Source organism: Marmota monax, unplaced genomic scaffold (assembly GCF_021218885.2).
Source record: "Marmota monax isolate L192 unplaced genomic scaffold, Marmota_monax_Labrador192_F-V1.1 WCK01_AAM20220418_F8-fsc01356, whole genome shotgun sequence".
NCBI lineage: Eukaryota > Metazoa > Chordata > Mammalia > Rodentia > Sciuridae > Marmota > Marmota monax.
The window spans coordinates 2,429-13,916 of NW_026692765.1; the positions used below are offsets into that span (position 1 = coordinate 2,429).

The 11,488-nt window shown below is 40.1% G+C and overlaps 1 pseudogene; it reads right to left on the reverse strand.

Annotated features, from left to right (window-relative positions):
* Positions 1–1,542: 1,542 nt before the first annotated feature.
* LOC124094368 (olfactory receptor 1468-like) lies at positions 1,543–2,313 on the reverse strand (annotated as a pseudogene).
* Positions 2,314–11,488: the final 9,175 nt, after the last annotated feature.

Sequence of the window (11,488 nt, forward strand, 5' to 3'; positions counted from 1 at the left end):
TGCTCTCTTTCCAGTGTGGAAGCTTGACCCCTAAGATCGAAGAGCCATTCAGCCCTCACTTTTCAAAATTGCTTTCTGTGTCATGTAGTTTTTTTTTTTTTTTGCCACTTTCTTTTCTTAGCTTTATCTTACAGCTAGCCTGCGTCATGCAGAAGAGACCCAAATTCCACTGCCTGGGGGGATGTGGGTGAAAATGCCTCAGTGCAACATCTCAGGTACCTCGGTGATGGTGGGACAGGGGTGCTTTTTAACAGGTCTCAGGATGTTTTCCATGGTGGTGGGAAATTTTCCTTTGTACATATCACACTGTCCTGTCCAGGTGGGAATTGTGCCTGATCCATAGTTCCCAGAGTGTTTCTATTCTGATGAAAATATAGTGCCCAGTCGCATGTCATGAAAGATCCTAATTATGGTTGGAAACTTGGCTTTAATCCACTGGTCACCAGGACCTCAGAAATCCTGGGCATGGTGTTAGAGTCTGTAAACAAGTCAAAATAACACCTGGCATTTTGCCAGGGGAATGTTAGAGTTTGTAAACAAGTCTGGATGGTGCCTGGCAAAATGCCAGAGGGAGTGGTTTGAGAAGTAACAAAAGTGAGCCATTAAGTGTGGAGACTCCTTATTGGTTGACTGATGTATCTAGTTTATGCTAATTAGATAAGCTGTGTGGAATGTATAAATACTGCTCCTGTCCTGCAATAAACGGCTCCCACTCCTGCTGTATCAATCTACACAAGTTGCTCGTCACCCCCCGGTTATTTTGCTGCAGCCGGACTGCGGCACATGGTCTAATCAACAATAAGAGCACAGCCACATGATAAAGGTATGGAAATGGAGGATAATGAGTAATGAAACCAGGTCCTCAGTGCTCTTGGAATTGAGATCAAGTAACAGTTGTCATTTGGTTTCAGACTCTGTTGACAAGCTTGTCTGAATGGAAGCACCAAAAGTGAAGCAAGGTTTTTTGAAAGAGGAACTATCTAGATTTCTCCAATTTTCCTCAGTAGTGTTGATGTGAATAGTATTCTAAGATCAAAGAAGGTGTCTTTACATTGGAGGGAAAGGCACTCACCCACACAGTTTATTTAATGATCCAGGTGGCATATGGCTGAGAGAAGACTAAGCACTGGAGGTCAAGGGTCACTTACCCACAAGACCCAGCGGGGGCTGAGAACTGGTGGGCCAGGGGTGCTCACCAATAGAATCCAGAGGAGACAGAGCACTTTTGGGTGAGGGGCACTTACCCAAAAGACCTAGAGGAGGCTGAACACTAGTGAGGGAGGGGCACTCACCTTCATGGAAAGAAAGTTCTTCAAAAATATTCAAATATCAAACTCAATATTTGTATTTGACAACACAGTGTACATATTAGAACTGTGACCATGCAGAGAATAGAATTGTCTTCTTACAAAAGACTCTTTTCAGGGCTCCCTTCATGTCTCCACTTCTCAGATGAAGGGGTTCAGCATGGGGATCACCACAGTGTACATCAGAGCCATAATAGAATATTTCACACTAGATTTGTTAGCTGATGAACATAAGTAGAGACCAATAATGCACCCATAGAACATTGACACCACCAGTAGTTGGGAGGCAAGGTTAGAAGGCCTTGTGGATACCACGAGAAAATTCATGCATAGGACATGAATTTTGAGGAGAAAATTCATGCATAGGACACAGTGATCAATAGGAATGAGATGACAATAATGAGTCCTCCTGTAATAAATATCATCAACTCATTGACATGATTGTCAGAGCAGGCCAGCTTCAGCGGAGAAGATATGGCATATAAAAAGTGTAATATCATGTTGTCTGAACAGAAAGATAGTCTGGCCATGAGCAGATTGTGCAACGTGGAATGGAGCATGGTGAGCACCCGGGACAGCATCACCAGGGAGAGACAGGGCTCAGGGCTCATGACAGCAGTGCAGTGCAGGGGGAAGCAGATGGCCACATAGCAGTAATAAGCCTTGGCAACAAGGAGAATTCTCTCAAGACTTCCAGAAAGCAGGAAGAAGTATATTTGAACCATGCAGCCTGCAAAGGGAATGGATGGAACTTCACTCTGTGTGTTCTGGAGCTTTGTGACAGAGAAAAAGCAGAGGTCAGAGAAGGCAAGATATTGAGAAACAAATACACAGTTGTGTGAAGATGGGAGTCCAGGTGAATGAGAATGAGGATGAGGAGGTTCCTTAGGATGGTGGTAAGATACATGGCCAGGAACAGGGCATTGAACAGATTTTGATACTCTGGCTTCATGGGCAGGCCCAGGAGGAGAAAGTTGGAGATGAGAATTTGATGCCTTCCTGTCATGCTCTATCTCCAGTATTTTTAAGAGAAAATAATATAATCCCTTAACAATCCAAAGAAATGAATATTGTTCTATTATCATACATTGTCTGATACTCACTCGATAATAATTGATCTCATTTTCTTTATAATAATTGGAATTGTTAAAGCTCAAAAGTATATTCTTTGCATAATTATTGTTGTCTTTTTTCTTAACTTCTCTGTAACATGTTTGAGTATTTCATCCTTTCCTAAACACTCTTAACTATTGACTTTTGAGACAAAATACATTGTTATTTTTCACACCTGTTTTGGATGGTAATTCCAGGGAAACATAAGTGACTGCTATTCCATCTCTCTCTCTCTCTCTCTCTCTCTCTCTCTATATATATATATATATATATATATATATATATATATATATATATATATATATTGATGTTCTCAAGGATTTTATATGCTATACTAATATATATCTGTATACACTAGATATAAACTCTTCTACTCCAATGTCTTATATCACCATTTAAAACTCAGATGTATGGTCTGGGGATGTAGAACAGTGATACAGTGCTTCTCTAGTATGTATAAGACTCTGAGTTTGATCCCCAGCACTCCAAAAAATAAATTACAACATAAAATGAGAATCAGCCAGTAACCTTTATATCTTTGTGTCCCATAACCATTATCTTCCCTTCTGTGTATCATTGTGGGGACAAGTGGCATGGAGTACTGCATACATGGCATACGTTAAGGGCGTCTGAGTGTCAAATCACACCCCCGTGCTAGGCTTGTCAGAAGAAAACTGCTTACCCCGTAGGCATAGCCCTCGGCGTGAGACCAGATGTTGCAATCCCTGTGCTTGCTCCATGGCCCACTCCTCGATTGGTTGCTGCAGGGATAGTTGGCCAGAAATTGTATTGGTGGCTGCCTGTAATCTGCTTAGCTACCACCTGAGTATATATACATGGTAACTGCGCAATAAAATCAGACCTGCTTCCTGCTCAGTCTCCAGAGGTTTTGATTAGTGACTCTGCAGCCACTCTCTCCTTTTTAAAAAATTGATCTTATTATTATTATTATTTTTAATACACAACAACAGCAGAATGCATTACATTCTGGGAGGTTAACATTTGTGGTTTGGTTATGATCCCCCTGCTGTTTACGTTCATCATAGAAGAATGTCTTCCACTTCAAAAATGTTGCAGGCTCAAGAGCTGCTCTGGCTAGGTCTTTTCAATCTTGAGGACAATTAAGTTCAAAACTGAGTGATTCTAGCATTTGCTCTACAAATGGCCCCTGGGGCCCATTCTCTTTTACTGCCTTCTTTAACTCCTTCAGGGTACCCAATGCATGTGGATACTAAGTGGCAGGGTGCTGTGGTGTGGGGGTGTGTTGACTGGGAAGGCTTGTACTCCCTTACCCCAATTTTCTTTTTTTGTTGTTGTTTTTTTGCATTTTATCTTTTTAAAATTGATTTTATTTTTTTAAATACACGGCAGCAGAATGCATTAAAATTCTTATTACACATATAGAGCACATTTTTTCATATCTTTGTATATAAAGTATGTTCATGCCAATTCATGTCTTTATACATGTTCTTTGTTTTTTTTTTGCATTACAATTCTTATTACACACATGTACCACAATTTTTCATCTGTGTATATAAAGTAGGTTGACACCCAATTTGTGTCTTATACATGTACTTTGGATAATGATGTCCATCACATTCTACCATCCTTGTTAATCCCCTGCCACCTCCTTTCCTTCCCTCCCCTCTTCCATATCTAGAATTCATCCATTTCTCCCACGCTCCCCCTCCCTACCCCACTATGAGTCAGCCTCCTTATATCAGAGAAAACATTTGGCATTTCTTTTTTGGGGATGGGCTAACTTCACTTAGCATTATCTTCTCCAGTGCCATCCATTTACCTGCAAATGCCATGATTTTATTCTCTTTTATTGCTGAGTAAAATTTCATTGTGTATATATGCCACATTTTTTAATCCATTCATCCACTGAAGGGCATCTAGGTTGGCTCCACAGATTAGCTTTTGTGAATTGTGCTGTTATAAACATTGATATGGCTGTGTCCCTGTGGTAAGTCCTTTGAGTATAGTCTGAGGAGAGGGATAGCTGGGTCAAATGGTGGTTCCATTCCCAGATTTCCAAAGAATCTCCATACTGCTTTGTATATTGGCTACACCAATTTGCCGTCCCACCAACAATGTATGAGTGTACCTTTTCCCTCATATCCTCGCCAACACTTATTGTTGTTTGTCTTCATAATAGCTGCCATTCTGACTGGAGTGAGATGATATCTTATAGTATTTTTGATTTGCATTTCTCTGATTGCTAGAGATGATGAACATTTTTTCATATATTTGCTGATTGATTGTACATCCTCTTCTGAAAAGTGTCTGTTCAGGTTCTTGGCCCATTTGTTGATTGGGATATTTGTTTTTTTGGTGCTTAGCTTTTTGAGTTCTTTATATACCCTAGAGATTAGTGATCTCTCTGATGAAGAGGGGTAAAAATTTGCTCCTAGGATGTAGGCTCTGTGTTCAACTCACAGATTGTTTCTTTTGCTGAGAAAAAAATTTTAGTGTGATTCCATCCTGTTTATTGATTCTTGGTTTTAATTCTTGTGCTATAGGAGTCTTACTAAGGAAGTTGGGGCCTAATTCCACATGATGAAGATTGGGGCCTACTTTTTCTTCTATTAGATGCAGAGTCTCTGGTTTAATTCCTAGGTCCTTGATCCATTTTGAGTTAAGTTTTGTGCATGTGAGAGATATGGGGTTAATTTCATTTTTGTTGCATATGAATTTCCAGTTTTCCCAGCATCATTTGTTGAAGAGGCTATCTTTACTCCAATGCATCGTTTTGGCACCTTTGTCTAATATAAGATCATTGGAATTTTGTTGGTTAGTTTCTGTGTCCTCTATTCTGTACCATTGGTCTACCAGTCTGTTTTGGAGCCAATACCATGCTGTTTTTGTTACTATTGCTCTGTGGTCTGGTATAGTGATGCCACCTGCTTTGCTCTTCCTCCTAAGGATTGCTTTAGCTATTCTGGGTCTCTTATTTTTCCAGATAAATTTCATGATTGCTTTTTCTATTTCTATGAGGAATGCCATTGGGATTGTGATCTGAATTGCATTAAATATGCATAGTGCTTTTGGTACTATGGTCATTTTGATAATATTAATTATGCCTATCCAAGAGCAAGGTAGATTTTTCCATCTTCTAAGGTCTTCTTTGATTTCTCTCTTTAGGGTTCTGTATTTTTCATTGTATAGATCTTTCACCTGTTTCATTAAGTTGATTCCCAAGTATCTTTTTTTTTGAGGTTATTGTGAATGGGGTAGTTTTCCTCATTTCCTTCTCAGAGTCTTTGTCACCAATATACAGAAATGCCTTTGATTTATGGGTGTTGATTTTTATATTCTGCTACTTTGCTGAATTCACTTACTAGTTCAAGAAGTTTTCTGCTGAAGTTTTTTGGGTCTTCTAGGTATAGAATCATATTGTCAGCAAATAGTGCTGATGTAAATTCTTCTTTTCCTATACATATCTCTTTGATTTCTTTTGTCTGTCTAATTTCTCTGACCAGGGTTTTAAGAACTAGATTGAATAGAAGTGGTGAAAGAGGGCATCCATGTCTTGTTCCAGTTTTTAGGGAAATGATGTGAAGGTATAGAGTTAATATATCTTAGGAAATGTGATGGAGAAATCTAGTGAAGAGGGTTAGTAGCAGGAGAATATACAGGAAGTAATTTAGAGTAGACAATTATGTGGGAAGACAGTAGAGTACATAAAACAAACACACATGTATTTAAAAAAATACAGGATGTAAAAATAGTATGATTTGGAGGGGGAAAGAATAAGAATGGGAAAAAAGAGAAGAAAAAGAAAAAAGGTCTTATTCAATTTCTCTATATTATATTATTCAAGTGATTCAGTCCTTAAAGTTCTATTTCATGCAAAGTTCTTGGTTTTGCATATGTTGGGGATGTGAGGGCCAGAGGATAGAAGGGTAGAGGAGAAAGAAGAAGAGGAAAAAAAATACTCCTTTCTTTCCTGCTTCTCTTCTCATCCAGTAAGTAGAGTTGTTGTTTTAAGCTGGTGACTCTGCCCTCAGGATGGTGTAGGTAACCAGGGTGAGAAGACTGGACCTGTTGTGGAGCATCTGAAAATGGGAAGTACTGTTCACCAGTCCCAGCAGGGATATAGTGCCACTTAAGACTTACTTAAGTGCCTTTTTTTGTGACCAATCATCAGATTCAAGCCCCTGGTATCATCTCTCTCTCTTGTCTGAAGATTTCCCAGATCCTGATCTCTCTGTTATGCTCCAGACTTTAGTCCCCTCCCCTCTCTTACTTATCAGGTCCTGGATGTCTCATCCCCAGGCTCACACCTGGTGGACAGTGCCCTGTTCCCACTGCACTCCTGTCCAACTGATAGCTGTTTTGTGTTGGGTGGCCACTGTGCCGAGTTATCGCTGCTTGGGAGTAGGGGGAATTGGAAATCAGGTACCTGATCAAATGGCAATCTGATACAGCCACCCCCACCAAAAAATGGTGAGGAAGGTTTTTCCCAGATGGAGTTGGTCTGCTTCCAGCGCCGGGGTGTCTGGTGATGTGGGGGAAGCTGGGCGGTGGCCTTGTGCTGTGGATAGGTAGAAGCTGCATGACCTGCATGGGAGCGGAGTGCAATCTGGAGTTCTGCAGAGGTGCTAATAGGTGGTTCTGCTAAGCTGCTTGTGAGCCTGCGTGAGCTAGAACTTCGGACTTTGGGTCCGGAGTCCAGAGACTTACTTAAGCTCAGAGGCTCTGATTTCTCTGCAGGTGGTTGCAGCGCTGGTGATTTCTGCAAACATCCACTGTATAGAGGTCTTCTCACACTCTCTGAGATGTTGTATTCCATCTAGATGAGACCTTGTTGAAAAGCTGCGTGTCTGCTTTCTTGGTTTCATGTCACAGAGAAGCCAGAAACAGGACTTCCTTTATTCCGCCATCTTCCCGCCCTCCGCTGATCTTGCATTGCTCTTAAGAGTAATGTAATTACTGTAATCTTAAGATTACATTCCTTTTGAAGGCACAAATATTGCTCTATTTCCTGACCAGCATCTACCTCCACTGTCTCACCTGTCCCCACAGTGACACTTGCAATCCACTTTGAAGCAATGCTGGACTTAATAGCATTTCGTATGCAATTGTTCCTCCTGCCTATCACTTTATCCCTCTGCTCTCTCTTCACCTGGCTTACCCACACTTATTTTCATGCATATTGCATGACACTTGCTAATCTAAAACTCCCTTGTGTCTACTCACTAAGTGAGTCCTGCGGCAGTTTTCAGAGCATCTTGTTTTCATGTAGTACTGCTCATGTCTTGATCACAGGTCGATATGTGGCTTCTCACCAGGTTGTGAACTCCACACATGAAAGGCAATGTCTGCCTCATGCCTGCAGCAGGGCAGCTCCTGGCATGGTGCCTGATGTGGCCAGTGCTTCATCCATATTTGTTGGCTGTCCCTCAGGATGAGACATATCCCTTCAACTTTAAGGAAGTCAAATTCCCTTAAATAGAATAATTGCTACTTTCATCCTTCCAGAATACAAAGTCTCTAGACTTCACCACCTAGTGTTAGATTAGACCAGGATGCAAAGAAAAGACCACTGACTCCAATTAAAATCAAATTAAAGCAATTTTATTATTTCAACCAGCCAGGCTACCTCTCCCAACAAAAACTGCGGGAACAAGACAGCACTGCAACTTTCTTGCAGCCCAGCTTTATAGCCCAGAAAGTTACACAAAGGGGGGGGGGTGTTACAGATAACAAAACTCTGATGAGCATAACACAAAGACTAGTTTACATTTTTGCTGCCCCTGATGTCAGAATTTATGAAGGTCATTAGAGCCTCAGAGAGGGTCATTATCTGGCCAGGGAAGGCCAAGATTTATGAGGCATCACTAAAGTTTCAGAGAGGGCTGCTATCTGGTCAGAGAGAGCCAGTCATGGGTGAGTTCAAGGCATGGGCAGGCATTCCAAGCTAGTTCAGAATTTGCAGTAATTTATAGTAAAGCAAAAATTAGCTTTTCATGTCTTTGTTTCGAGATGGCTCCCAATTTTAAGAGGGAATCAGACTGGATCTATCACCTTAGCACTACATTTCGTCACTGCATTACCAACTTCTCTGATGTAGCTTTCTATTCATGGAAAATATTAGAGTATATCAGATGCCCTGTTCTTTTCAGCAATACTGATGTCGATGAAACATTCTTATGCTTTAATACACAGATTCCATTGAATCAATGTGATTAAACATAAGAGCATTATGTAAATTATTATAAAAGAGGAAAGAAACATAATTTTTAAAGCTCTCCCTTCAGTTCCTCCTCAGATATCTATACCATATATGATGGCTAATTTTATGTGTCAACTTTGCTAGTCCCGAGGCCAAGTTTTCATCAAATGTGACTTTTACATTGCCATGAAGATATTTTGTAATGTGATTAACATTTAAATCAATAGACTTTAACAAAAACAGACTACTCTCTATAAGAGGAGCCTTGTATCATCAGTTGAAAAACTTACAGGAAAGAAAGACTTTATTCTCCTGATTAAGCATTCAGTCTCCAAAAGACTTTCATCCCAGAATGCTCTGCATTCAAGAGTGTAACATCCATTCTTTCCTTCAAAGTCCACTGTTTTTCACTGTAGATTGTGAACTTAGAAATATTCAATATCAATGGACTATGTTCTTAAAATAAAATTGCACACATAATCATACATGTACACATAATATTGATTCTTCTACTTGGCCCTGACTAATAAACCCCAATATGTCAAAAAGCTGTGAATGAAAGCAGAGGGGTGGCTTTAACAGATGTGGGAAGCTCATTTTGCTAAAATGAAAGGAATGAATACAACTGCTGGTAATTTCACCCTGCTGCTGGTGCTCAACACTGCCACATTAACAGTATGTGCCTTGAATATTAGGTGTTGGCATTACAGTGGGAAGAAACATGTAGATTATGTACCTGGTCTCTCAGAATGTTGAATTCCCTGGTGAATGAATGGGTCGATCTCATGTATCAGAAGTACCTACAGGGATTACACTATAGACATCACCTGCTAATGTCATCAATGATGATCCAATGAACTTCTACAGCTGTTAAGTCTATAGTTCTCAATCTATATGAACATAAGAATCACCTAGGGCAGTGTCTCTAGTATTTAATATACATGCAAGTCACCTGGGGGCTCTGTTAAAAACCTAATCTGGTTTTAAAACTTCTACATTTTAAATGCATCCAAGGTAATGTCAGTACTTTTGTCACTGAACTTCACTAAAGTAGCAAACTCATACAATGTCATTAAATTAAGGTTAGTTAGCCCCTTCAGATAAATTTAATCATAATGTATGACATGAGGCCTATGCAAAGCTTTTTAAAGCTCCAGAGGTGAATGTAAACTAAAGAATGCTCAAGAATTATTACAGCACTGAACTCTTATTCATAAGACTATTTTTATCTGCAAATAATACAATCATTGCAAATACATTGTACCATAAGTTTCAGTAATGAAAGTTATTATTAATAAAATATGAAAATATTGAAAGTTAATTAAATTATTTACACTATGTGACAATGTCTTCAGAGGCAAAAAGATGGAAAAGAAGAAACTTAACAACCTAAAAAATTATTCTGCAGAACATCATACAACCTGGGAATTCAAGACAATCACATTTGAAAGACAGATAAGAGCTCATTCACCCACCTACCAACTTACCCAGGGTGGTTGTGATTCCAGGGCCCTGATCCTGCTCCCCTTTATTTGTTAGAGGCAAGGAAGTAAAGGCCTCTGTAGTTTTCACCTACCTGCACCATCCCTTCTCATTCTTCCCTTCTACACACAGGAGGCTGAGGAGCTCAGCATCCCAGAGGAGTATGAATGCCGGAGGAACTCATTAAAAACAAAATAATAAGCCAGGACCCATCAGGGACAAATTCTCCCAGAGTCCTGTAGTGGTGACTCATGACAGCCTCTGTTTACACCTGACCATCCTTTGGGGAAGTGAAAATGCCAAGCATCTCAGGACAGATGCTTTCTCATTGCCTGTGTAGGGAAGGGTCAGGAGACTTGTGTGGCTGCAGCCTACATTTCAAGATCTGAAGGTGGATGGCTGCAGAAGCCAGCAGGATAGTCAGGGATCATATTGTGAATGTCCCAACCTATCTTAGGAGTTTAAGAGTTTAGGCTTTATCCTGTGGATAACAGGGATCCATATTACCATACAGTGGTCTTCGAGTAGAGTACTGCCATGAAACTCATGTTTCAGAAACATTGCAAGGATGGCAGAACCTGTTATTTCTCCCTATCTTGCTGCTCACAGTCAGTAAGAGAGGAAGAAATGCATTTAACAAGGCTCAGACTTCTTTGATTAAGGCACATGCAGATACAAAGAAATCAGAAGAATAAGAAAAAACAAACTATCCAGACCATGTCCAATTCTTCCTCATGTAGGGTTGAAAAATTAATTGACTTTTGCACCACATTTGGCTCATTTTCTATGGAAATCATTGAGAGCACCCAGCACAACCATCACCCCTTCCTCCATCTATATCATGTCACTTCCTAATGCCAAGATTATTCTCTCCTAGCATTTGATTGAGAAGGCAGGTTTGGCATATATAATTCACTTTCTCACTGTCCACTCCTCCTTGGCCATCATCAGCTGGAGGATCTTCACTTAGTGACACGTTGCAAACTTCCTTCTTAGGGACCTGCATCCTTACTGATGTAACCTTTATTGGGTTTTATAGTTTTCATTATGTTTATTAATGGACTTAGAAATATAAAGTGTCACCGAAAGTATTCACAGGATTGCAGACATCACGTTCTCAATCCCAGTTGTGTAGAGTAACCATGTTTCCCCTTGGTGATCAATATAAACTACCCCATGTGCACCAGCAACCCAGCTATTTGCAACATTAGCTTGCAAATGAATCAGAGAATGGCCAAATGGTAGACTAAAAAATTGTTATTTGCATAACAACATGTCCCTTAAGAACTACACACTGATGGTGCACTGTTCTAAGTTTTCTCAGTCTCTTATTCCAATCAATCTCAACTGACTTCAGTGGCTACCACTTGAAAGCACTGCACATCCATCCTGTTCCATCCTCACT